Below are 25,866 nucleotides of genomic sequence, written 5' to 3'. Positions count from 1 at the left end.
TGGATTTCTTTGCACCACTCTGGTCTCTGCTATAAATTGTTAGCATGCCTTGGTAAAGAAGACAAATCTCATCATATGGAGTAAGTTGCAAACGCCACCTCAAAACGACCACTACATTCCATTCTCAATAAGAAAATGACTAAATAGAGCAGTCACATGACCTCTGTTAGTTTGCTGGTGCCAAAACCACTACCGCTCACATGAGAATGCGCATAAAATTTTGATGTTAAAGGAATTGGTCATTTAAAAAATTCAATTTATATCATCATTTACCCACTCTCTTTCCAAATTCCCATAACCTTCCTTTATCTTTTTTTTTTTTACCCTATGTGGGGCACAAAAGGATACATTTTAAATAGAGCTGATAGCTTTCCATGCAATAAGTTTCCATGGAGACTGAGGCTTTCATGCTTTAAAATATCCCTAATAGTACAATAAATGGTTTTATTTATTTATTTATTGTATATGGTGTTCTTAATTGATATAGCCTAACAGCTTTGTGAGGAACCGAGTTGCATTTACTGTGACATTCACCAGTTATCTTTATTTTAAATTAGCTTGTTCAACTGAGTTCATGAGTTGAACTTTACAACTGTGTGTATATATATATATATATATATATATATATATATGTGTGTGTGTGTGTGTGTGTGTGTGTGTGTGTGTATATTGTATTCTCTATTTATTATTTCTGTATTTATTTTCAAACTTAGTAGCCTCAGGTCTCACTGTCCATCATAATTAATAATGACAATGCATGATGAAAATTGTCATATGTGAATGAGCTCATGATTTAAAGTCCTTGCAGCATTTGTTGTATTATGAAAAAATAAAACACGTCTCTGAAAGCAATTTTAGGTGCCATTATGCTAATTATTTCAGGTAATTAACCTGAATCATCTCCAAAAATGATTGCCATGTGAAAATACATTATAACCACATTGCAGTGATTACATTCAGTCCTGTGAAGTGAATGAAATTATTTTGGGAATGCTTATAGTAAAAATGGCATCCAGCTGGTGCTGAATGACTGCACATTTGAGACATTACAGCAGAACAGATGCTACAGTCAGAAAGACAAGACACTCACAGGTTGATTTAGTTGCAGTGCATTGTGTGCATTGTCTGTGCCAAGCAGCATGGGGAGTTCAAGCTGTTGTGTCAGATAGTTTTAATCATATTTAAATTACCTGCTTTTGTTCAAAGTGTTGGTACTTGACATAACCACAATAGGCAATTTGTTCTCATAAACCAATCATAGCTCTATTTATGATTAATTTGTCCATGTATGGTATGTATTAGTAAATCTTACAAAACCTTTCAAAGGTCATATTTTATCTTAAAAATAAAATCAGAGAAAATATAAATTGTTTGTTGCTTATAGGAATTTCTGGGGGAAAAACAGAGAACTCAATCTCACGTGAGAGGAGAACTCCGAATTCAAGAAGAGAGTAGCGCACTAATTGGTGACCCTTTTTTCTAAAGGGGAGAGCTGCTAAACTACTACAAGAACCACCCAAATAGCCCTTCATTTTGAGGGAAGCGATGCTTGAAGTGTATTAAGACACACTGGCTGAGTGGAGCCCAAGGAACCAACGTCTAACCAATTTAAGGAAAGGGAATGACGCTGAAATCCCTTACTGGATTTTATAAAGTGCACAAAGTGCTAGCATGCACACTTACCACTTATGTGGATTTTAGAAAATGTGCAAAGTATTCAACTTGCACAATCACTCCCATATGGTTTTCAGAATGTGCACAGAGCTTGGCATGTGTACTTAACGCTTCCTAAGCACTGCAGAAGTGCCTAATCGCACGGGAGAGGAAAGCTCAAATTTACAAATTTCTGGTGAGGAAAGGATCACCTGAGACGGCATATACAAGAAGGGAATAGGGAATACAATCCCGCTCGATATGTCAGCAAGAAGGGATATCCAAGCGACTAGGAAGCAGCTCAGGATGACCTAGCGGGACATCCAGTTTCTTGAAGTGCCGTGTCGGGCCTGATGATCAAGAAGACTCCCACAGAAACCTATGATCTGGCCACCTGATACCGGAAGCACAAAGCCTTGGTCAGGTGGAGAGCTGGTGGTAATAGGGGAATTAGCAAGGGGAAGATAAGGGCAGATGTAAAACCCCCAAAAGGGAGCAAGTAGATACTCAAGTATCACTCTAATCCAGAAGAAAGTGATGAAGCCTTGTCTGGATCACCTTTCCTTTGACCCGCGATTCATCCTACACCTACCCGCAGGTGGGGAGGAGCACGAGCCAGACACTAGCCTTTTGTGCAAGTCTCTGATCCTCAGACCGAGATAGCCTTACTTTCTTCTCGATATCTGCCAGGTTCACCAACAGATGTCTCCTCATTAATACCATGGCCACCATAGACCTACCTGCAGAGGCTGCCTGCTTAGTAGCACGGAGGGAGAAATCCATGGTGCGGTGCAATTCAGCTTCCTCTGCCTGAAAGAAAAATGGCCTCTTCCATTTCTACTCGATCTCTGTATGGAAGAATCAGGAAGAAATGGAAGGCTCAACTGAGCTGGAGGACTATGGGCAGAAAGAAAACGCTCATCGAGACGACCTCGCGGCATTCACAATTGCACGCAAATTGCCCCGTCAAGCACATTTGTTATGTCATTATTTTATGTCAAATATTTGAATTTGACATACAAGCTGACATAATTACTGATAAAAATACCATTACTGTGATATCAACTGGTAATGGAAAGGATGTATTTTTTTTTTGTTTTGTTTCTTTTTTTTTTCCAGAATTTTTTTTATTTTTGAATAGAAGGTAGGCCTACTCATTACATTTCTGACTGTGATTCTATTTTTTTTTTTTTATATATATATATAATTTCCAGTGTTCCTAAAAAATAATATTTGGCATATTGGCCATTTTTTATTATTGAGGGGACATGTCCCTGTCTCAAAGTATTTTGACATATATTAGGATAAGAATATCACTTTTTACATTTTAATTTGTCTTTAAGACCCTCAACCACAAGGTAATGAGTGTGCACTGAATGTTGATATTTCTATTCTGTACAGTACACCAATAATTATTACTTTAATTTTTTTTTTTTTTTTTTTTTTCTTATTTTTTATTTAGGCATCATGCAATGTTGTTGAAACGTAATCCTGTTGTACACAGTATGTACTGTAGTTTTCTACAGTATGACCCACAGGGTTCCTACTCAGTTTCGCAGTCTGCTACAGGGTACTGGCCCTGAAAAAGCTTTAAGTTATAAGAGGTGTTTCATCTATTCAGGTGTGAGTTTAAACCTTTATGGCATTTCTGGCCATGCCAGATTGCTACTTGTGTTGCTTAGGTTGAACACTCTGCTGGAAACTGGAACGCTATTCATGCGAGGGCGTCGCTCTAAATGTGGGCCGATTGTGCTAAAAAGCACAATTGTGCTTCATTTCGCTGGGCACATGCTTTCCGTGCATAACCTTAAAAAAACTGCCAGGCAAGCAAGCGACACATCTCCTTTCATCTCAATCTTCCCACTTTATTTTGCGTAAGCTACTTTGCCGTGAGTTGTGGGCTTTGCTGAGACAAGCTGTCAGCCTCGTCTCATGCATAAACACTACTATAATTGATTAAGGGAGCTGTCTATCTCTGTACCAATGTGTGTGGCATAATCGAGACCACCGATGCTGTATTTATTTATTTTTTGTGAATTTTTAAACAAGCCAATTACAGCCTAAACTACCTCCGCAATGAAGAGCAAAACAATGTACTTTTAGAGTAGACAGATTGCAGCTTTGAAACTGATTGATTTTAAAGATGGAGGAAAAAGAATTATGGAACTACAACAATTTGGCACAGTGAGTGACAAGGCTTCTGTTTTATATTTTTTCTCTAATTAAAAAAAAAAAAGATTTCTCTATCACCAATTACATTGTCAGCATGACATTTTGAGTGAAAAGTTGTGAAAATTAAGTGAAAATCTGTATTTTGTAGAAAGCTTTGCTCAAACTTTGTGAGCAGAAACTTCTGAGGTGATTCATGTGTTTCATTGGTAACAGAAAATCTGACCTTTTGCACAAAGGATTTCATGTGATCAGTGTAATGTCTTATTTGATCACTGATCTAGAAATAGATGAATCAGAATATCAATTATTCATAAATTTCAGTTCTAAAACATTGCTTATGTACTTATTATAAGTAGTAGATTTCAATGTACCATATCCATAGACTCATAAACTCAGGAATCAACATATGGTTAAGGCACATTTTAATGTTATAATATTGGCTGAGAATTATTATGACTGTTGTTACATTTCATTTGCTAAATAAAGCTCTATAATTATTGATTATATTTGTCTTTTTATAAATAAATTAAAATCCTCACATGCAAAAATGAATGAATGTCCTTAGGTCGTAGGTAACACTTTACTCATTTTTGAAAATGATTTACTGCATTATCTATCATAAACCTATGCTAGCTAACATAAAAAATATATATTTTTTATTAGATTTTCTTTTAAAATAATAACACTAATCACATTGATCTGTATAATAGTAATAATTATGATTAATTAGTATTTATTGTTGTTTTTGTACAACTAGGTCTTAAAGTAAGATGTTATTGGCAGTGATTATATGTACTGGAAAAGGAAAAGTTCCAGCTGTCTCCATATTAATATTGTCTCATTGTATTGTACAGTTAAACGTGTTAATCATAAAGGCTATTCATGAGTGCACCATTAATGCAATCAGGTTATCAAACACCAGTTCTCTCTTTCACTGACCATTTCATCACCATAAGCAAATTGTTCAGGTGAGAACATGTCTATATACATATTTATACAGCTAAATGACATTTATATAAGGTTGAATGTTCCTTCAAGCTGATATTTAATGGCAATGTAATGTTGGAAGGCTATGTTTAGATAATTGCCACTCCAATGGGTTCAGGTCATCTGTGTGTCTGATGTAATTATAGTATGTGCTGATAACTTGCCCAGTCTTGGTGTTGATATTAGGCGTAACTGACGTGGCCCTGTGTGTCACTTGAAGGCGTTAATGTCTCATCACATATTCAGATGGAGGAAGTGTGATTTTGAAATATCCTTTTTTTGTTTTTGTTGTGTAAACAGTGAGCGTGAGTGTTCTTCTACACATTGTCTTGTTTTTGTCTTCTCACATCCTCTACTGACTTCATGGCTTTTAATTTTACAGATCTTAACCCAGAGAAATAAGCCCTGATTTAACACCCTTCAGGCAGCCTAGCAGGTGTTCTGTTGAAGCATGCCAAGACTTTGCTTGAAAAATGCTCAGTCACTTATCCATCACTCAGTGGTAACAGCAGGGGATGTGCACAATGCCATAAGTAAATCTGCAAAAAAAAATCTTGCCGTTGCATCAGGATTTCTATATTATTGCATGGCTGTCTGGTATTTATTTATTTATTTATTTATTTATTTATTTATTTAATTCTGACTGTTCAGTTGTGGAATTCTTTGGTTGGACATTGTTGGACAGTGTACAGTCGACAGGGACTTACTTTATGATGACAGGATTAGTGAGAAACAAAACTGATGATGCTTATTGTAATTCACTAGTTTAATAAACAAACTATTTTTTGTGTGAATTACAGTAAATGTCAAAACATTTTATCAGCTTATCTTATTCATGTAATAATAATAATAATAATAATAATAAATAATAATAATAATAATAATAATAATAATAATAATAATAATTATTATTATTATTATTATTATTGAAACATTTATTTAATTTTAATAATGCATTTGTAATAATTAAAACATACTATTATTATTTTTTTTTTTATTAACAATTTATAAAAATATCTTTCTATAAAAGCTTTATTTTCAAACACCTACTATTTAATTATCTATTTAGAATTATGAAAAATTATATTTTTTGACCACTAGTGTCATAACAATAATACATACTAACAAACAAAAAAGATGAAGCCGGTTCCAAAATTTCCAATACAAAGGTATGTGAAGATACTTCACTATGACGTAGTGTTTTAGATTTCAAGTTCCCCTGAGTCCAGCCTTCAGATATATCTCCAACTCTTTGATCAGTTTAATGAAGAGGTTTTCTCTCTGTTAAAGTGGACACGCATGTGACAATTGTCTGTACATCAGACTGCATAGCAGTCCAGCTGTACTCTACTCATCATACACTGGCACCACCATATCCTTCAGACTGAAGGTCTGGCTACGTGAGACTACACCACCCTTGTAATTTTTTTTTTTTTTTTTTTTTTTTTTGCAGTTTATTAGAGGTTTAGTTCGGCGTCGCATACGCTGAAGAATCGTTTATTTTTTTTTATTTTTTTTAATATTTATTTATTTTGTTAGTTTACAGGTTAGTTATAAGGATTGTTTTATTTTTTTTATTTTTTTATTTTTATTTTTTGTAATTTGGGTGACATTCTTTTTTTTTTGATTATATGTTAAACTTAAACGACCTCTTCTCCCAATACGTTCAGTAAAGTCTTTTTAAAATACTTTCCAGTATCATATTCGCATATCCGCACCACACCTAGTAACAGTTGTCACTCCTAAATGTTACGGTATCATCCCTTTTTAACATAAAGCATGTAACACAGTAAAACACTGAGCTTGAGTTGGGAAGTATATGACATTTACGAGTACCATTTTTTTTTTTATGTGGAAAATGTATCTATTCAACTCTTATTAAATTCATCATTATTCTTCTATAGTATCATATACTGAACTGACCAACAAATTGAGTTATTATAAAAGGTCACAAATTGAAGAAAAGTTTGTTTTTCAAGGCTCCTCTTCTTCATACGCAAAAAAAGTGCAAAACTTTGAAAAAAAAAAAAAATAGATTTCCTGATGATTTGATATTTTCTAACAGTGATTTTATAATCTCAAAATATAGAGCAAAAAGTGGAAATGCATAGCTAATAAGCCAATAAATGTCCCTCTGCTGCCATCTATCGTTTACATTTGTAATTTGAGGTATTTTATTATTTATTTTAATAGTTAAGTGTTTTAATAAGTTGGGTGAAATGCTTGAAATCCATTGAAATGTGCTTAAAACTTCTCTCAAAACCCTGAAATGAATAACATAAAACATTCAACTATCACTGCCACAACACCATAGCTATCAGTGATGCGCGGGTCAAGGTATTAATAACCCGCACCCGACCAACGTTTTCAACTAACCCACCTGCAACTTGGACCACAAAAAAATGAAAAGAAAATATTGTACCCGACCCGCTTCCTGAACCGCATTTTTTTTAAGTAGTAAATGCTTATCATAGCGTCATTTGGCCATAGACATAGGAACTAGGCAAAAAAAAAAAAAAAAAAAAAAAAATTCTAATTTTGCAAAGAATTATAAAAAAAATCGTAAATAAGCTCATAATTTTTTTTCTAAAATAGTCTAGTCTGGCTATGTCTATTTTGATGTCTCTGTTCAGCAGAGGTTCGGGTTTGTTCCGATCAGAGCTCGCGAGCAGAGAGCGCATTTCTCCATATATTACGCTCCGCTCACTCATTCCATGGGGTCTTGCTCAACCCAGAATGGCCTGCTGGTTAGAAAATATGCAAGGAGACATTTCATTGTTTAGTAATAAACTGGTGTTTTCTGTGTCGCTGCAAAGATGAAGTTTACGATCGCCACGCCAGAGAGAAATGCACATTTCATATGGATTACATAATCAGAGTGTTATTTTGGTTTTAATATTTTCGTTTAAAAGTAGACATTTCAAGCTTTATGTAATATATATTTCTCAAATCTGTGAGGCACAAGCTGAGTTTCGGCGCCCTCCAGTTCACATGCAATGCATGTGATCCTGCCGGTATATATTTGCTTCTTATTGATAAAATACGGGCAATTGATTGATAAAACATTGATCAAAATTAAGATACAATTCATACAAAACAAAAATCTTTTAAAAAGAGTTTTCTATAACACAAAACTTAATGAAGTCGTCAAAATCATGTTTTACCTAAAACAGCATCTTCACCTTTTCTCTTTACCGCCTCCATCTCTTCCTGCAGACTGAGCTCGTGCATCATCTTCGCGCCAGTTATTCAGCCAATAAAGTGTAGGCCTATGTATTTCAAAATTGTGTCTAGTACTATATTAATTACAAAGGTTTAATTGGCATCTTCATTTCAAACGACCCGACCGTCCGCGACCCGAATATCATTAAATATTTTTGGATGACTCGTAACCGCAGGCAACCGCGCTCATTTTGGATCAACCCGCGCATCACTGATAGTTATAGCTAGAGTTACCACTTCTGGTTTTCTAAGTCTGCACTGTTTGATCTGTTTATAACAGTATTAGTTATAGCTAGAGTTATAGCTAAATTCTAGTTATAGCTAAATTCTGCTCATATTCTGAGCAGAATTTGAATGTTTTTCACTAGATCTCGCAGCTACCCTATTCGTTCTGTGGTGAATTCAAATCACTTTTTTTTTTCTTGTGAAAAGTTTACAATGAAAAAAAAAATTCAGTTTTATAAGAGAAGTCACTGACTCCTTGTAAAAGATGGGATTCAGCTTAATGTCAATTCTCATGCATTCCTGTGGTATCTGTAAACGGCAACTGAGTATCGCACAACTCTGACTAAAAGTCAGTGACGTAAAGGCTGTAATGTGATTGGTTTTTAAGACCAGATCCAAGTTATTGGATCCAAGTCATTACACTTTCTCCAATAGTAAGTAATACAGACCCACTCATCTCCCTAGAGTAAGACAATCTCTGGTTTGCTTGTGCTGCGCTGTGCTCAATTAAAGCTGATAAAGGTCTGTACTCTGCAGCTCAGTCGAGTAGCATGGATTTGTTATGCTTTTGTTTTGTTTAATGCTGCTTCGCATATGCAACTGCAATGGCAGCCCTTATGAATTGGGCAATGCTGTGCAACCACTCACAACATTTTGTCACACCGGCATTACAAATGGTCACAGTCTGGAGGCCTGAAAGGTATTTGATAATTGCGTAAACACAAAATAATTCAGAATCAAACACGTGTAACTGTGTGTACCCATAAACAAACAACAGCAGCCAATCATGAAATGAGAAAACAAAGGAACTTAATAAACAGATAATAAACAAGAGATGAACAGGTGTGATGATTTCCAATTAATTGCCATGGTAACTATAAAGACAAAAAGTAGAACAAAGTAAACAGGAAAAACGACAAAAAAAATCCATATTTCCTTAGGTTTTGTTTACTTTCCTGAAAATTAGATGTTTCCCTTACTTAATAAACTCTTCTGAATTCATGATTACATAGACCCTAAGCTAAATTTAATTTCTTGTTTATAACTATGTCATCCCTTGTAACTTGAGTTCGCTTCCATATACTTGATGTTCTTCGTCATGTGCTGCTTCTTGATGCTGTAGTTCCCCTGAGTCCAGCCTTTGGATATCTCTCCAACTCTTTGATTAGTTTAATGAAGGGGTTTTCTCTCTGTGAAAGTGGACAGGCATGTGACAATTGTCTGTATACCAGACATCATAGCAGCCCAGCTGTGCTCTCCTCATCTCACGCTGGCACCATCATATGCAGTCTAATCTGAATTAATTATACCCACTCGTAAATGTGAAAGAAAAAAGTCTCTAGGTCTGTCATAATCATAGCAGACACATCCACATTGCTGAGAGATACATTAGTGTTGCAGATATTCATTATGCAGACAGAAGCTGCTGTTCCCAAAAAAAAAAAAAAAAAAAAAGGAAGCTTCCTTCTAAGGGGTCTTTCGTGTTCATGCATTTAAAAAATAAAATAAAAAAAAATTGTAGACGGGAGCAATGGAATGGAACAAAGCACAGGTGTCTCAAAATGCATAAAAGCATTACTGACTGGCTTGAAAAGCCAATTCGATGAAATATGGCAAGATGCATTGCTTCAGTTGAAGATGTCTGTTTATATGTTTCTAGCCAGACAGATGCTAATAAAACAAGCTAACTGAAATGCTACCTCACGACTGACTGGTCAGCATTAGATTTTATAATTTTTTCTCCGTCATTTGTTCTTGACTTCCATTATAACTAAATTTTTTGACTGCAAAGCCATGACACCATAAAATCATGCATTCTTTATGGTTAGCAGTTTTCCTTGTTGTGAAGAGGTAATATGTGTATGGTTGAACACTAGGTGGGACCATTAACCTTTTAGATAGGCCTGTGCAAAAAAAAAGCGTAGTTTCTGACTTGTACAGGAAGAAGAAGAAAGTGATGTGACATACGGCCAAGTATGGTGACCCATACTCAGAATTCGTGCTCTGCTTTTAACCCATCCAAAGTGCACACACACAGCAGTAAACACACACACACACTGTGAACACACACCCGGAGCAGTGGGCAGCCATTTATGCTGCAGCGCCCGGGGAGCAGTTGGGGGTTCAATGCTTTGCTCAAGGTCACCTAAGTTGTGGTATTGAAGGTGGAGAGAGCACTGTACATGCACTCCCCCCATCCACAATTCCTGCCGGCCCGAGACTCGAACTCACCACCCTTCGATTGCGAGTCCGACTCTCTCACCATTAGGCCACAACTTCCCCGTGAACAAAGTATATGGAGCTATATGGAGTATAACTGTTCGATTCAATAAACCGGTTGAAGAAAACCCGTTCACCAGTTCTTTTGCACTCGATGTAATGGCGTGGATTTCAGAATCAATCACCAAAAGAATCAATTCGGTTCAGATGCTCTGTGTGTCATTCTGCTTCACGCTGAATCACACAACACATGCACAGTATCATCAGCTCCTCGGGTCTCGAATCGGACACGTCTGACATCTGGCTCGGTGTTGTCTTCAGTTCTCTCTTTACAGCAGTTCAGTCAGTGTACTGTTTGAGTAAATGAATTGGTTTGTTTGAACTCAGAGGGAGTGTCAGTCACATTAAAAAAGTTAACAGCTTATGTCATTTGTGTATAAATGCGTATTGGAGATGCAAACCATTTAAAACGATTCAGTTCAATTTGCTGAACTGGTTCAAAAAGGTCCGTTACTTCGAATGATTCGTTCGCAAACCGGATATCACAGACTGCTTTGTTTTGAACTCTCTCACAACAGACACGGAAGAGAAAACAATGCTGAATAAAGTCATATTTTTTGCTATTTTTGGACCAAAATGTATTTTCGATGCTTCAAAAAATTCAAACTGACCCTCTGATGTCACATGGAATATTTTGAAGATGTTTTTCTTACCTTTCTGGACATGGACAGTAGACCGCACACACAGTTTCAATGGAGGGACTGAGAGCTCTCTGACTAAATCTAAAATATCTTAAACTGTGTTCGGAAGATAAATGGAGTTTGGAACGACATGAGGGTGAGTTATTAATGACATAATTTTGATTTTTGGGTGAACTATCACTTTAAGGCTGCCGTTTACATGATTAATGTAAGTCAGCCGAGACTTCATAAACTCAACAGACTGTTGAGTTTATGGAGTCTGTAAACTTTGATTCAGTAGAGCACAGACATTTCCTTGTCAAGACTTGACATTGATTTACACTGGATCGTGGCCATTAGTGGAATTTTTACCAAAAAAGATCATGCTGTCCTTAGAGTTATAATGAGTAGTGCTTAGTAAATCAAAAACCAATCAAAAACTTGCCAGCCATCCAGATTACCACTGCAGTATTTCTGCATCAGTATTTTCCATATCACTGAGAATAAAAAGGCAGATTTGCCATTAACTATTACTGAACCCTAGGTATCACTTTCAGACTGAGAAACCTCATCTCTGTCGACAGAAAGTACATCAGAGTGCTGGGAGTTTGGAACTGGCGAATGGGGTTTATTAAATATTAAGGTTCCTCTGAGATAAAATTGAAATAAAATGGACACATCCTGTATTTTAAATAATTCAAGAAAGGTATTCCGTAGATGATTAAATGGCCTATATTATTAACACCATGAATTTTCTTCTAAAATGTGTGTTTAACCACATTGCAGTGATAACATTGTAGTGTTACAGCTGAAGGGAGCTAAACTGTGAAAAATAGCTCAAATAGATATTTGTAATTGTATTTTAAGAGCATTGCTCTAAAAATGGGGTTGCCAGGGTGTTGCTATGCAAATGCTAAGACGTCCTAATTAGCTTTTAGGGCATTGCTATACATTTGGTTTGTTGTGCTGAGTTTTCTAAGGTGTTGTTATGTGAATGCTAAGGCTATGAAGATAAATAAGCCTGGTAGTTACACACATTACTCTGCATCAGCAGAGGCGGGATCCATTTGCAGCTTTTATTTGGATAGTCAGACAAGACAGGGTCAATCACCAGTGGATACAGTGGAGAAGGCAAGGCTGAGGCAAAACCAGGGACAGTCACAAGATCAGGGCAGATAGCAAACAATCACAGAAACAGGTAAATCCGAGTCAGGGCAGGCAGAGAACAAATTGTCTCAGGTTTCGAATGTAACCATGGTTCCCTGAGTAGGGAACGAGACACTGTGTCCTCTAGGGGATGCTATAGGGAACACCTCATCGTGAAGCATAAATTGAAAAAACACCAATGAGCCTCTGATGTCACTACCGGCGCTACTATAAACAGGCACCGGGAGAATACGTCATTGACTTCTTCGTCTGAAGCTTGCATCCGAAGCATGACAGGGAGCTAGAGGACGCAGTGTCTCGTTCCCTACTCAGGGAACCATAGATACATTCATAACCTGAGACACTTTCTTTCAAGGGAACTTCAAACTGTGTCCCCTAGGGGGTGCTATGTGGAACAGTATACCCATGCCACCATGCTGAGGGGAGTGCAGGCCAGAATCATGGCGAACACTAAGTACCAACTCTACCATTTCCATGGGAGTTGCCGCTGTGACATTTAGACGGCTGTCTGTGACAGTACCCCTTACGACCAAAGGCCTAAGCTACATACCCAACTTAATTGGTAGGGCTTAGGCCCGGGGTAGAGCTGAAGGCTTGGAATAAGGAAAGATTCCTTTAAAGGGATACGGTTAAGAACCTAGCATTTTATACTAAGTCTGCCTGTCACAGAGGGGCTACCGCTTGCTTTCACATAAGCTTGCTGAAGGAGCTGTCTCAACAGATCCCTAGTAGAAACACCCTATTTAGATATGTATCCGAGGATACATAGATGGAGTGGAGCCCAAGATGAACTGGGCTTTTACCAACTCAAGAAAGGGCACGAAGCAACTACACAAAGCCCTCACCATATACGATTTTAGAAAGAACGCAGAATACTAATGTGCAAACTTACCACAGTGTGGATTTCAGAAGGTGTGCAAAGACTTCACATGCACATTTACCTTTGCATGGATTTTCAAATACTGTTCTAAGGAGGGGCTCTCGTGGCACTCTGATAAAGCAGCTCATAGATGGAATGGTGCATCTCAAAACAGTATATTTGAGAGTCATCAACTCAATCTGTGGAAATAATACAGGAGCACTCTGGGGAAAAAAAACGGAGAACTCATATGAGAGGAGAACTCAAAATTCAGAGTAGCTCACTCATAGGCGACCCTTCTTGGAAAAGGGGAGTGCTGCTAAACTACCACGAGAATTGCCCAAATAGACCCTCATGTTGAGAGAAGCGAGGCTTGAACTGTATAAACAAATAAACACTGGCTGAATGGAGTCCAAGGAACCAAGGTCTAATCATCTCAAGGTAAGGGAACGAGGCGGAGCGCGTAACCCTTTCCGTATATGATTTCAGAAAGTGTGCGTGCGTACACACTTACCACTTGGATTTTGGATTTCAGAAAGTGCGTAGAGTGTTCACGTGCACACTAACCACCATGTGGTTTTCAGAAAGTACACAGAGCGTATGTACCTAAAGGTTCCTAAGCTACACAGAGGTGCTGAAACGCACAGGAGAGGCAAGCTCAAATTTTACATCACCTGAGGCAGCATATACAAGAAGACTACTGTAACTGCCACCTCCACTTCCAGCTGGATGCAACAGCACAACTAAGCGGCCAGGAAACCCGTCAGGGTGACCTGGCCGGACATCCATGGAATGCTGTGCCAGGCCTGATGATCAAGGAGGCTCCCACAGAAACCTGTGATATCAGCTGCATAATACCAGAACATTAAGCTTGATGGCCGGATGGCTGGTGTAACTGAGCACTGCAAGGGGAACTCACAGAGTTTATTAGTAGACATATAACCACCAGCAATTTGATACACATAAGTATATACAGAAAGGGTTACATACTCACCCACCATCCTGTGCTGGGGCCCCTTTCAAGGGGCACCTCCTTTTAGTCCGGACCATCAGTAGGGTGGTTGCTATAAACATAGAACCAGCCAAAAACATTATAGGTAAAGCATAGGAGACTGTTATGCAAGAGGTTTCCAACCTCGATCAGGTGGAGAGCTGGTGGTTACAGGGGAATTAGGAAGGGGAGGATAAAAGCAGAAGTTAAAAATCCCTAAAGGGAATGATTAGATACTTCGGTCTCGCTCTGATTCAGTCTAGAACGCTGCATCCTCTGGATCACATCCCTTAGGTTCTGCTTACCTCCTCGTGACCCACAATTCCTCTTAACCCTGCCGACAGGTGGGCAAAACCTGAGCATCAAGAAGAAAGCCTTTTCTTTCTTCCCAATGTCTGCCAGATTCATCCACAGACGTCTCTCTGCCACCCACTTGGCCGCCATAGTCCTGCCCATGGCAGAGGTGGCCTGCGTGATAGCCTGGAGAGAGATATGTGGTGTGGCGCAGCTCGGCGACCTAATCAGGAAAAAGGCCCTTGCCTCTATCCAGGTCTCTTAGCAGATCAGTCTCATATGCTTGAAGCACCACTATCATGTGTAATAAAGCCACAGCCTGACCTGCTGCTGCGTATGCCTTGCCATTTAAGCAAGATGTCTTTCTTGAAGGGGCTTAGATGGCAAGGAGGGAGATTAAGAGAAGATATCTCCCCCGCAGAAAGAAAGCTCTTTCTACAGGGGGCATCCTCTCATAGCCGTTTTTGCATCCGTGGCGTGATCCATAAACTCCAACAGCTCTACATACGCAGGGCAGGAGAATTGAGAAGGCTTAGCCTCAGCTTCTTCACCATCCTCAAATATATCCTGCTTTTCCTGGGTAAAAACCCAGCAGAGCACTAACCTCAGTATCAGAAATAGTTAAAGATATAACATCATCTTCCCGAGGCTCTCTCTCGTCCGCCACCATTACGAGCGCGAAATGGAAAGTCCCTCTCTAAACCATCCAGACAGATCCACCTGAAAGTCTCACGAGCTCATTCTCCTCCATGCCTCAGCAGCGGGTCCTGAACCGCGGGAAGCAGATGGCTGCCTTTTTTTCCTCTGAAGAAAAGACAAATGAGAGTGGAGCTTTTTAATTAAAAAAATGCTCACAATGCATGCAAATTGCCTCCTTAAAGACGACATAGCACGTGTGCTCTTCACCCAAACAAATGACGCAAAGATCGTGTGTGTCATCAGGTGTCAAATAACGCTGACACATTGTCTAAACGTTTGCTAGTAGTCGCCATGATAGACAGAGGAGAAAGATTGCTCTTACCAGTTCTTTCAGATGCATGCTTCAAACAGAACAGTCGGTGAAGACGAAGAAGAGAATGAAGTGTTCTCACGGTGCCTGTTTATTGCTGCACCGGTAGTGATGACAAAGGCATTCACTGGCCAACTTGTTGGTGTTTTTTCAATATATGCTTCAGACATGGCAAGGTGTTCCCCATAGCGCCCCATAGAGAACGGAGTTCGAAGTTCCTCAGTAGTGACAGCCGGGGCAAATCAAGACTTGGCATGGCAGTGAGTTGGCATGAGTGTGCTGCTTATGTATGTGTGTGTATTAGCTGCATGTGTGTGTGTAATTAGATGCGGCGCCTGGAGTCAAGCAACTCGTGCAGTCGATACGCCTCCACGCCATCCACCAGAATAGGTGGGGGAGTCTGCTGTCTGGCCCCCTCCTCCAGCTCTACTCCCAGACCACCAGCAGGTTTTAGAAGTGAAACATGGAATGTTGGAGAGATACGGTAATTAGTGGGCAGATTTAAATGGAACAGAGTTATTTTTCATAGGATTTTGAAGGGACCGACATACCTGTGACTGAGTTTTTTGCATGGCAGTGTGAGGCATAGATCTTTAGTGGAGAGTCAGACCCCCTGTCCTGAGGTGTATGCGGGACTGGGGCGTTGGTGTTGTTTGACGTGCTGCTCCTGTCTTCTCACTGCATGAAGTAAGTGGGTATGAGCGAGTTTGGGTTTATGTTGCAGGGCAAACTCATGTGACACAAAGTTACCAGCTGCCCCAGAATCTAATAGGGCAGTAGTGGAAATACTGTAGTATCATCATTAACAGTTATGATAACCGGCAACCTTATGCTCGGGGAAGAGGTAGTGACTCAGGTACTGACACTCACCGTTCGGGGCTTAGATGGACGAATTAAACAAGAGGAGATCATTAGTCCTGCCTGAACACAGTAGAGGCATAGTTGGTTCTGCATATGGCGTTCCCGTTCCTAGTGAGTGAGATGACTAAATCCGAGCTGTATCGGCTCTGCTACAGCGCTGGTGTCTGGATTGAATTGGGACAGAGATCAGGAAGGACGTCATGAGCCGATTAAATTGTCAATTTGAATGGTGAGATCAATGAATTCATTCAGGCTTTTTCCCTCATCTTGGCAAGCCAGCTCTGACTGGAGTTCTGAGTTCAATCCCCTTCAGAACACAAATTTCAGTGTGTCCTCTTACCAAACTGTCTGGGCAGCGAGAGTTCAAAATAATAGAGTATATTCAGCCGCCATACTCCTTCCTTGTGCAAGTGTTAACAATTTCTCCCCCGCACTTTTCCTCTCCTTCGGATGTTCAAAGACCTCACAAAAGTGTTACAAAAAAGGTCGTGAAGGTGGGAAATGAGGAGCCGTCCATTCTCCAAACTGCGGTGGCCCAATACAGTGCTCTCCCGGTAAGTAGTGAACACACAAAGGAAATGCGTCTAGAGTCTGTAGGGTATAGCGAAGGCTGTTGATTAACGAACAGTACAGTGAGCACTGAAGTAAAAACCTTTGCATCTGGCAGGATTTCCAGCTAATTTCTCCGGGAACGCTAATCGTGGGCTTACTGGTGAGGTTAGGGGTGAAGTAGTGAGATTGGGAGCTGGGGCTTGGGGGAAAGCGGTTGCAGCCGTGGCTGGTGTTAGTTGCAGCCCTTGCAGTGCCTCCACTAACTCACCGGTGGTGATGCAGGGTGAGCTGAGTTCCATTTGCAGATAGCTCAGTGGAGAACTGCATAAATGCTGCTGGATCACTTTGTGGCGAAGTCTTCTGTTGAGATTCACCAGCAGAGGAGGGATCCATTTGCAGCTTTTATTTGGATAGTCAGACAAGTCAGGGTCAATCACCAGTTAAGGCAGGATTGGAATTGGAGTTCAGAGGGTAAAGTCAATATTCAGGAGAGAGTTCCCTCTGGTGATGAGAATGAGGCAGCACGGGAGTCTCCTTTGTAACACACACATTCTCATCCCTAATCATGAGAAGTTTCATTTTTAATGCAAGCTTTAATTTAATAGTTATGCTTGACTTATCAAGCAACACAAATATCTTTAAAATAATTTGTATTGTTAAAATATGAAAATAATATTCAAAATTATTTCTTTAATTAAGAAATTGAATTGCCATTGCACATTTGAGACTATGAACAAAAAGACTCATTAAAATATTTGTTAATTTATTTTTCCATTCATTCTTGAAGAAATTTAGTACCTTCAGGCCTATAGCTGAATAAATGAATTTAATTGTAAGAAAAATCTGCACCACTGAGCACTCATTCTAGTTAATGTGGCAATTGTTCTGTGAAAAACTGTGTTACAAGACATTGTTTGCCTTTTCAAGAAATTATGCGCCTTTCCTTTGCAATTTACACAGCAACAGTCTTTCTACTTTCTACATTTTCAGCCATCGCTTCCTCTATTTATTTATTGTTTTATTTTTTGTTTGTTAAGGTGTACATTCAATATTTTGTTGTGCTTTTTTGGTGGGGCTTGAAAAAGTACATGCAAGTAAATCTACTGATTCTAACGTGGGAGGAAAATCTATATTTGAGTGTTCAGATGGAGCAGCTGCTGCACAAAGCCTGGTATCCATTCACTGTTGTGATTAGCTGCCTCTTCTTTATGGGAAGCGTTTTAGTGTACGATAACCAGAGATATATAACTGGATATACTGTGTGCATACTGTATGTACACTGTGTAGATCTTTATACAGTATATGCGTTTATAAGAATGATCTACTGTAAAACTATGCTATGCTCAAAATTGGAGTTAATTCAGTTCAACTCACCCTTTTCTATACATGGTTACATTAATAATAATAATATTGATTTGTTATTATTGCATGCAGTAGTTAAGCCAACCATGATTTCCATAATACTTTTTAAAATACATTGTATGGAAATCTTTGAGACACATCCATAAACTCTTGCTCTCAAAGGACTAAAAATCCCATCAAGACCATTATTTTTAAATTCAATTAATCCTTCTCATTAAATGCTTCACTGCAGAGAGGAAAGTCATTAAAACAGCAATACTGATTTTTTAAAGTTATAGCACATACAAAGTTTCTTCTCTGGTAGGATAGTTCTTTAGGCACCAAATTTAGTAAAAAGGTATTTTATTATAGAATTGTATTCAGAAATAAGGTATCCCCTGACATAACAGCATAATTGGCGAACAGTAAATATGATTACAGCAGTGAAAAGCAAAAATAGTGTTTCATTATAATAAATTATTTGAATACAAATGTAAACTGTGGTACTTGTTTTAGTATGTTTACCTACAGGCATTATGTTTACACACAAAATTGTTTACATACACAGATGATAACAACATATTTGCAGGTAAACAGCGACAGATTGCAATTCCCAAGAGTCAATGCGTTGCTTTTAAAATATTGAATGTACACCTTAACAAAAGGGGAAAGATGGCAATATGTGTATACAGTGTGCATATTAGCATGGAAATGAAAAGTAGCCCCTCTCGGATGTGGTTCACCTTTGGTTCATCAGCAAAACCTTGTAAATGAAAAGTGTTTGATCTGATCTGTCTGATGGGGCAGTAGGGGTTGCAAATGAGAGGTTTGCCATGTGGTAATCTGCTTTGATTCAAACTACTTAGCTTGTTCGATGACTGCGGGGAATCTTTAAGCACTGTGGTGAAGAGTGGTGTAAAGTAACATGATGGGTTATGTTATAAGGTCAAAGTCCTTCTACTGATACACTCTCGAAAATAAAGGTTTTTATTTGCATATATGGTTCCATGAGGAAAATTTTGCATCCATGGAACCTTTCCATTGCATAAAAGTGGCTATTTTATAGTGAAAGAAGTACTTTAGGTTATTACAATATTCTTCACACTAAGATAAAATAAATAAAATAAAGATACTTTTTTTTTTTTTCAACTGTACACTATTTTTTGAAGAATTTTATTCTATGGAAATGCTGTGAAAACTATATTTTGTAAACTTTTGATTACTGTAAATATTTTTAAGAGTGTATAACAGGTGATGGATATGCAGGCATTACAAATTATTTTCTTATGAAAATCAATATGAAACCAGATTTTGCTCTGGTTTCTTAATGCATCTTCCCCATGTTATTATGATTGATGGATTTAATTTCCCATACTTTTTCCCCAATCTGCAGTCATTTTCTTTGTCTCTGAAACATATTTCTATATCAACTGATGCTATGGACGTTTCAACCCAGGGGGTAAAATACAATTAATCTTGTAGGATATTTATTTTTATTTATTTATTTATTTTCTTATAGCTTTAAGGCATTATAATGAATGCATAATGCATTATAAAAAAATAAAAAAAACAACAACAAAAGAAACTTATAATATATTGTATCAACTCATGAATAATCATAACAACAATTATACTACATCATAATACTTACGTATTTGTGGTTATAATATTTATAATGCCTTAAGAATACCCTTATAATGTATTATAAATACGAGCTTCATATAAGTGTTACCTGGGTTTCTTTCAGAATGAGTTCAAACAGCTGATAAAAACATCACAATAATCCACAAGTAAATACATGGCTCCAGTCCATCGTTTAACATCTTATGATGGTAAAAGATGTGTGTTTTTAAGAAATAAATCCATTAAGATGTTTTTAAATAGTCCCTTCTTGCAAAATATATACTCCATAATCCACAATAATGCTTCCTCCAGTGGAAAAAGTTAATTCCCTGTTGTCCACTCAAATTGAAATCCACCAACATATTTGTTTAAAACAGTTTTGGACTGTTTTCACTTTCTAAACGGTTCTTGATCTTCGCATATTTTAGCAATGGGTTGAAGTTAACAACGTCTCAGTCATGGATGCGTTAATTGATGGACTGGACTCAGTGTGGATTATTTGTGGATTATTATGATGTCTGTATCAGATGTTTGGACTCTTATTCTGATGGCACCCATTAACTTTACTTTACTTTGTTTACTTTCCTATGCATATTCCTAGTCATATTGTGCATGATTTATCTGTGTAATTTGGCCGTCATTGTTTGACATATGTTGTACATCAGATGATCCAGTCTGTCAAATAGGACTCTTAATGGCTTTTTTGGTACTTATGGTAGATAATGGTAAATTTGCTACTTATGGATGAAAGAGTGTGTGATGCACAGCTGAGCCAAACTGTAATCCCCAGTCAATCAAATGCAAAATGAAGCAACCATTACCCTCTAACCTGTTTTGTATTTACAAGACCTTAATTGGTGGACTGGATTCATGTGAATACATTTTGGATTATATATACTTGTTCTGCCTTTATATTAATGCAAAAGTGCCAGTACTCAGAGTACTCCACGATGAAATTCTTACATCTTTGGAATTGATGAAGTTACTGTAATACAGTAACAATCACCAAAACTTTTGTTTGATGCAACTTTCTCAGTGGCCATGTGGCACACGGCACATGCTCATGTGTCAGATGAGCCAGTCTGTCAAATAGAGCACTTAATCGCTTTTTGGTACTTGTGGTATATATATATATATATATATATATATATATATATATATATATATATATATATATATATACTGTATATATAGTCTTTACAGAAGTTTTATTGAAGTCGGCAGTACTAGTTTTGGATGTACAATATGTATAATATTCAAAAAGCACCTCAGGTGATCTGGGACCATGAGTCTGTGTCAGAAACTCCAGTATCCCCTGTTCTTCCACTAATTAACAAGAGCCTCATAAATTTTCAACCCATCAAGTCGGGGTGAGTATAAGTCCCAGTACAATTTTTGATCTTTTTGAACATCCATCTGGCCAAGAAAACCTGCTTACACAATTCTGAAATCTGCTGATAAGATAAGACGCTCCAAATTGTCTGTTTATTCATGCGAGTATGCATGTATGCATAACAATGACATTAACTTTGTATTTTTTTGCTTCTTTAACATTTTTAAAGGCATAGATGTATATATAAGGCATATACATATAAGACAAACAAAAACTTGCCTTTATTACCCAGTCTGATTGGATGAGCCACATTTGATGGCATTTATAACATTTGTGAAATACAAAAACCTGTAACCTGTTTTTTGTTTTGTTTTTTTGTTTTCAGTTTTTGTTTAGTTTTGTATCTAAATCTAAATCTATATGACTAAAATAAAATATATGTAAAAAGATAAACCCAATTATAAGACATAGCATAACATGAAAACTGAATATACAAATAAAACCCTAATAATATTGAGAAATATTGTACTATAATAGTATATAAATAATGATAAAATATTGCATGTGACTCACATCATTTGATTATATATTATTACCCCCCCCCCCATTTCTTGGCAAACATAAACAGCTTGCTTTTGACCTAATGAACTATGAGTAAAACATGGTGGACAAAATGTAATGAGCATCCCTTGAAATATAACAGCCTACTTACTGCCTTATATCCACCAAAAAACAGGCACTTCAGGAGGAGGCGCCAGCAGGAGGAGTGTCAAATATGCTGGAATAGGCCTATATCAACTCAATCTGTGTTACTGTGTTTTCTCTGTGAATAAATTGATGAATGGGAGACAATTTATTGAACAAAAGCTTTATTGACACAACACAATGCAAAGAGGATAAGAGACCAGTTACACTTGAAAGTAACGTTCGTTGCTTTAGCAAACAGACATCACATGCATTTTCTTTTAGAATCATCATTTGCAGATGGAGAGGAAAACGTAGATACTTCTTACATTTTATTTTATGAAAATGGGATGGGGCCCACAGAAGTTGTCGCACTGGAAGAGAAATGATCTCGCACTCATAGAATTTAATACACGCCAGGTTACATCTGCAGCTAATCTGAATAAAAAGCAGAATGAGTACAAAATTAAGTCATAAAGAACATAAAGCAGAATTAACTGAAACGTTAAGACAAGAAACTAAATAAATAAATCAAATTTATGAATGATGCAGTGCTAATTGACATATTTTATTGCAGTGCAACTATAAAGTATATTTTCTACATTATTCTGTGCAGAAAATCGAAATAATTGTCTGTAGTATATAAATGATCATAAAAATATATAGATTACAAATGATTGATTATTGTCCAGCAGTGTATTTTATTTCTTATATCAAATTCAAAGAGATAAGAAAATAATGCCTTGTAATAATAATAAATACATACATACATACATACAAACATAAATTATTGTAATTTACATTTTTTGTCACTTCTGAAATGATGGCTACATCCATGGTTTGACAAAATGTTAGTCTACATACGACTACTTTTAAATCTCTCTTTTATTATTTTTTTTTTTATTTTATTTTATATTGGCTTACATTTCTACATATGTCATGTCATGCCATAGCGTCATTAAATTTTCATCTAACAATGAACAAAAGTCTTCGTTCTTTCTCTCTAACCTATGGTTCTGTAAACATAAAGGCTGGTGTAATTCACCCCCTGACTAAGCATTTAAAGAATTTAGGGGAAGTATTTAATTAATCCCGTGAATGCACTTAAAAAAATGCAGAATCGAATCGTTAATCGAATCAAATCGAAAAGAATTGTGAATCAAATCGAATTGAATAATTCTAAATTAGCAAAAATCATTCCTGAATGTAATTGAAAACCTGTGATTAGTGGATTGAATCGAATCGCAGTCTACCCAAAGATTCACAGCTCTAAACACCATTTACATCAAAGTAATGTACTTTTTTTTTTTTTTTAAGTTTAATGTGATCAAGTTAAATATTAAAATGTAAAATACAAGTATTTAGCTAGTTTGCTGTTCCAAACATAGCCTTTCTGAATTACTTGTTAGATCATGTGTGAGACAGCAGTGAATTAGTTTTCCTTGTCGTAGTAAGTCCTCTGGGAATTCTCTGAGCTCAATAACTGGAAGCTCCTGTTTGAAGATGTTCATTAATTCATTAATCATTTCATTTGCTTAGTAGAAACAGTTTCACTGGAACTAAAATTACATTTTACATGTTTACCCTCAGGACATGCCACAGGGTAAATTGTCCCAGGCATGTAGTTGTTCTTCTGTTGGTTTTGGACAATTATGGAGCATTGCATATTTGGTTTCAACAGTACATTCCTGCAAGTTCATGAATCGCAGCTCACCAAAATAGGATGTTAGACAGAATATTGAATATTGACATCAGGATATTAATGTTGTTGAAAGAAGTCTCTTTGAACAAAAGATACTGTACCGTGAAAACAATTTACTGTGAAATATCATTACAAATTAAAATAACCTTTTTTGTTTTAATATATAAATATATTAAAATGCAATTTATTACTTTGATGCAAAGCTGAATTTTCAGCATCATTAATCCAGTCTTCAGTGTCACGGGATCCTTGAGAAATCATTTAAATATGCTGATTTGCTGCTCCAGAAACATTTCTTATCAAAGTCAAAAAACAATTGTGCTGCTTTAGATTTTTGTGGAGAACGTGATGCACTACCATTTAAAGAGTTTGAAATAAGTAAGAAAAAAAATGAAAATAATAAAACAATAATACTAATAATAAAATAAATAATATGTTAATTCAGCAAGGACACATTAAATCATCACAGCAAAAAAGATGCATACTGTTATAGAATATTAGATTATTAGTTGTTGATTTTTAATCATTGAGTACAAATCAACATATAACAATATTTTTGAAAGACCATAAAATATAATAAAGATAAATTAATAATAACAATTAAAAAACATAAAACATTACATTTTTTGTAATAGTATTTAACTTCTCTTTACTGTATTCTAATCAAACAAATGCAGCCCTACTAAGACATTAATTAAAAAAAAAAAAAAAAAAAAAAAAAAAAAAAAAAACTAATGAATAAATGAATGAGTGTATAATTTTTGGAGCTTGACATGATCTGTTCCCATTTGTTTTTATTTTATGGAGAAGTGCATCTAAAATATAATGTTAAATGTATGTTTTTGTGTTCCAGGGAAGAAAGAAAGTAATATGGGTTTGAAATTACATCAAGGTGAGTAAAATAATTGTAATTTCTGGGTGTTCCTTTAAACAAAAAAAAAACAAAAAAAGCCTATGGAAACACACCACTTCTATGTCAGTTACACCTAATATGCTTCATCACTATAGTAGTAAAATCATAATGTATCACCTATCAAAGGTTTAAATGTCTTTTAAACAGTCACACCAGGGTGTTTGGTTCTCTAATCCATCTATTTTTCTGTCAGTTCATGCGGTCTGAACCACAGCATGCCATCATGTTTACTGAAACCAGTCAATGTCAACAACTGAATCGCTTCCTCATGCTTAAAGTTGCTCAGTTAAAGAAATAGTTCACTCAGAAATGATTTGCCCTCATGTTTTTGAGATGAACAGTACAAGGATTCCAGGAAGTGCGTACACATCATCAAATTCAAATTATTCTTGGCAGTTTTTGCACCTTAGGTCATATAATCTGATGTCATTCTAGGTAATTAAATTAGCGAGTCTGTTATTCACTCAGACCAAATAAAGCTATCAAACCATACACAAAAATAGCTCCTCATTTGTGGGCTTTGTTTCATTTGTATTAACAGAGGGCTAACAAATGTTTATTTATTTATTTAAGTTTTGCAACTCATATCAGTTCATTGTTTGCTTGGTCGAAATAAACACTTCTTTATTCTGCATTCCAGGCCAGTAGCCAAGAATACACTCAAATGTTTTACATTCTTTTAATTATTTTCTTTGGCTAAATGTCCTTTCTTCTTCTTCTTCTTCTTCTTTGTCTAATAAAAGTAAATGGTGACCACAACTGTCAATATGTTCAGTGGATAACAAACTTCAACTTATTTTTCTCACATAAAGTTATTATCATTTTGCCTCAGAAGACTTGGGATATAGTATAAGAGTTGTATATATTAATTATATGCATGTTTTATGATGCTTTTTTTTTTAAAGCTTGCAACCCCTTCCACTTTTATTTTATGGAAAAAGGCAGCATGTACATCCTACAAAACATATTTTGTGTTACACAAAGTCACAATTATTTGAATAAACAATGACATAATTACTCATATGTTATTTATATTCTCTGTTTAGCCCACATTGCAGACTTATTAACGGATGAATCATAGTGGAAATTCTGTTCCAAATTTAATTATCATACACCCATGAAAACATTATTATGTGATTTGTTAAAAAAAAAAAAAAAAAAAAAAAAAATAATAATAATAATAATAATGAATGAAGGTGAAAAAAAAAAAGAAGAAGCCAATTTTATATACTCAAAAATGCTTATCTGAATGGCATGTGTTTAAAAATAACCAAACTACCAATCAAAAGTTTGGGGTTAGTAAAATAAAAAATATGAAATAAAAAATAAATATTCAACATTGATAATAATAAGAAAGGTTTCTTAAGCAGCAAATCTG

The sequence above is a fragment of the Carassius auratus genome, chromosome 1 (genome assembly GCF_003368295.1).
Source record: "Carassius auratus strain Wakin chromosome 1, ASM336829v1, whole genome shotgun sequence".
Taxonomy (NCBI): domain Eukaryota; kingdom Metazoa; phylum Chordata; class Actinopteri; order Cypriniformes; family Cyprinidae; genus Carassius; species Carassius auratus.
This window is presented reverse-complemented; position numbering follows the sequence as displayed.